We start from the raw sequence: 3,958 nt of genomic DNA on the forward strand, positions 1-3,958 counted from the left end.
ATTTCTTTAATAGAAGATGAGTACCTTGAGTCGGTGATGAAAGATTGTGGATGGGGGGAAAAGATAGTATTTCGGGTACCTTCCCTGGAAGAGAGCATCATGGACCATGCCGAGGGTTTTTTTAGCGTTACACGTACCCTTTTACGTTGGGCCCCCTTGATAGGGTTGTGTTCTCCTTCTATCAAAAGTATCAGATTACCTTGTCGCAGAATCACCCGTCATTTTGGGAGATAGTATTGATGATGAGGTTCTTTGTGGAAGATGTAGGTCTTGAATTCACTCTTATAGCCCGTTTGGCCAATCTGCAAAAATCAGCTTATTTTGAGAAGTGCTTTTTTTTCAAAAGTGCTTTTCTCAAAAGTACTTTTGGTGAGAAGCAGTTTGTGTTTGACTAATTAGTTTGAAAAGTACTTCTAAGTAGCAATTAGTGTTTGACCAAGCTTTAAAAACTACTTCTAAGTGTATTTTTCTCAAAAGTGCTTCTCAAAAAAGTGCTTTTAGAGAGAAGCTACTTTTTTCTGCTTCTCCAAAACTGCTTTTGCTTCTCCTCAAAAGCACTTTTTTCCTTCCAAAAGCTTGGCCAAACACCTCAATTTTTGGCCAAAAGTGCTTTTGGCCAAAAAAGCACTTTTGGCCAAAATAAAGCTTGGCCAAACAGGCTATTAGTCATCTTATCAGGCTGTACCAGCCTTTTCACCATCGGGGTCTGCTGACCCTACGATGCCGATCCACCACACCTTTCATTGTTGATAATAAAGAAGGTGGGGATCGGGGATGGATGAGTCGATTCGTCCGAGTACGAACAGTCGATATTATCCCTGTGGAGCTTCTGCCATTTCCCGAGGAATAGAATTCTACACGTAAGTGATATACTTGTGCCTTTGTAATTTTGTTTATGGCGCAAGCGGATTCCGTAAATGTGCCTTCCTTTACTTTTATGCAGCAATTTCATGGATGTTGTGCGAGGTCCTCGATCTGCCGAATTGGGCTCGGAAGTTGGCGACCCACTCGACTTATAATGAGCGTAAGTGGCGAGCTTCGTCTAAGGGTAGGTGGGAGGCAAAACACCACGGTACGTGCTATGTGATTTGCTCTACCCTTTTCTTGGAAGGGTGCTTTTTCTTTATGCGTACTAACTCTATCATCATAGGCATTGGGGAGCTCTTTAAAGTGAGATCGTGCCCTCTAGGAGAGGGAGAAGGACCATCGACTTTAGGACCGAGGGAAGATAATAATAACAATAAACAGAAAAGGTTTTTGCAGGGCGACGATGATTATATCAAAACACGTCCGGCCCGGAGGCTTAGAGAGAGCGTATCAGCCGAACTTGCAGCACCCGAGATCTTTGGCTTAAGAAAAACGGTCCGTCCTTCGCTGCCATCTTCTTTTCCTCTCGTAGGTACATCGAGGAGCGAGGGATCCGTGTCGCCGACTTCTTCTCTCGTCGAAGGTACTTCGAGGGGCATTCGAAGCTTGGGTCCATATACATCGAATGACCATATACCAACTGGGAGTGGTTCTGGTTAGGTTGACAGAGCCAAGCTAGCAAATGTGCGCTCGACTTTAGAGGGAGCTCAGTGGCTCTGCTTCGTGGTGAGTTTTAGCCGATCACATTAGTTTTGTAGTTTTTGTAATTTTCGCTCTCTTATCACATTTCTCTTCCACAGGCTTTTAACAAGCTCAAATATGAGCTGCTTCGCCGTGAGGCCAGGTTGCGAAAAGCCGTAAATGGGGAGAAATCCCTCAGGCTTCTTTGCGATGAAAGGAAAGACGAATTGGCATATTTGCGGTATGAAACGATTCACAGTTTGAACTACAAAAGCTACCTCGAGGAACAGGTAACTTCTGTTTCAAAATAGTACATGTTTCTTCTTTTATCTTCTGAGGCCGATGTTTCATTTACTTCAGTTGTAGAAAATAACATAAGGCCTAGAATGCCTTAGAAGCAAAGTTGGTCAAGCTAAGCACGAGCGCATTGAGCTAAAGGCTCGGGTGGACACCCAGATATCGGCTAGAAAAGATGCTTTGGCCAAGGCTTCTACCCGAGAAGTGCAACTTCGCAACGCTTATGGGAATGGCTTGGTTTGAATGGACATGATTCTAAGGCTTGAGTCCGAGCTCCTGAAGATTAAGGCTAAAGTTGCGGATACCCGGGCTGAAGCCGAAATAATCCGAACTAAAGCTGATAGGAAGTTGGCTGCCTATTTGAAGGATGCTGCCAACGCTTGTGCTGGGCTAAGGGGGGCTCTCGACCAGGAGAGAAGGAATAAAGAGTACATGAGATGTAATTCTTGGAGGGAAACCCTCGAGGAAATTCATGCCAGGGGCTTCGGTCTCTCGGAAGAGATAAAACAGGTGAAGGCGGAAGAATATGATGCTAAGTTCCTTCTGTCTGATGCCGAAGATGGCAAGAAAGAGGTCGACGACCATAGTCCCCGAGGGGACGTCAAAGGAATCCTTGCGGTCTTATTCTTCATGAATTTCCTTTTACCTTGATTTTAGCCAGATGAATTGGTCTTTGAGTTAAAAGGAATCCTCAGATTCATGGTATGGCCCTGGGGCTCATTGGGCTGGCCCATAGGCTTTTACGCACTTGGTCAGTACGACCGTTTAGTATAAGCTGGCGTTCAAGCTGTTTTGCTTTTTCTCTTAGGCATATTTAGTTAACTGTTTTGGGTTCAGTCTCCAAGTTGGGTATCAACTCGAGCTCATTCGACCCACATGTTTTTGAGTTTAAAGCTGGCCCTTAGGCTCTTACGTGTTTAGTTGGTACGACCTTTTATATGGGCTGGCGATAGTGGCTCTTACGCATTGGGTCGGTATGACCTCTTGTGTGGGCTTTATGTTTCCCTCGTTAAGGACTTTTTGAAATTGTGTTTGCCTGACTCTTCGACGGTTCGATAAACCTAGATTGTGAGTCGTTGTATGGTGATGATCGAGCACCTTGGGAGGTTTGGCTTGGTGGCTGAGTATCTCGAAGCCTTATAGTTTAGAGCTGACACGATCGAAGCTCTTTTGCCTATATTGAGGGTAGCTTATTTAACCGATTCTTTTTGAAGTATTTTCGAAGTAATTTGAAGGCCTGTGATTTTATAGCGACGGTCGAGCATCCCCGAGTCACATTAGTTTGGCTGGTACAGCCTTGTGACCGTAGTCATTATGTTTGGCCGAAGCCTTTTAGTCCCCGGGTGAAATAGTTTCAGCGTCTATAACAAGGGTATGCCTTTTTAGGGGTCTTACAAGTTTGATATATAGCCTTAACTTTAAGATCGGGATTATGCCTTTGATAACTAGGGATTATGGTGCATTTTACACGCCTTCTTACTTGTGTTTTGATTAACAATGTGCACAAAATAGTGCGTACTTTGCTAAAGATCTATGTGGTTTGGGAGAAAGTATCAACTTGATGCCCTACTCAATTTTCAAGACTTTCGGTATTGCGCAACCGAGGCCGACTTCCATGAGATTGCAAATGGCTAATAAAACTATAAAGAGACCATTGGGTATTATTGATGATGCCCTTGTCTGGGTGGACAAATTTATTTTGCCAGCTAATTTTGTGATCTTGGATTGTGAGGTAGATTATGAAGTTCCAATCATATTGGGAAGACCTTTCCTTGCTACTGGGAAGACCTTAGTTGATGTGGAAGCAGGGGAACTCACCTTTCGGGTGGGTGATGAGAAAGTGGTCTTTCATGTATGCAAGTCAATGAAGCAGCCCAACAATTCTGAGGTGTGCTCTTTTGTGGACCTTGTCACAACAATGATAGTTGATGATACAAGTGCAATGATCAATGTGGAGGACCCTCTAGAGGCTGTGTTGTTGAATCTTGATGTAAATGAGGATGAAGGCCGAGTGGAGTGCGTGAATACTTTACATGGAATAGGCTCTTACTCTTATGAGCCTAGGAAACTCTCTTTGGATCTTGAGAATAGGAAGACTCCACCAACAAAACCT

Source organism: Nicotiana tabacum, chromosome 16, assembly GCF_000715075.1.
Source record: "Nicotiana tabacum cultivar K326 chromosome 16, ASM71507v2, whole genome shotgun sequence".
Classification (NCBI taxonomy): Eukaryota; Viridiplantae; Streptophyta; class Magnoliopsida; order Solanales; family Solanaceae; genus Nicotiana; species Nicotiana tabacum.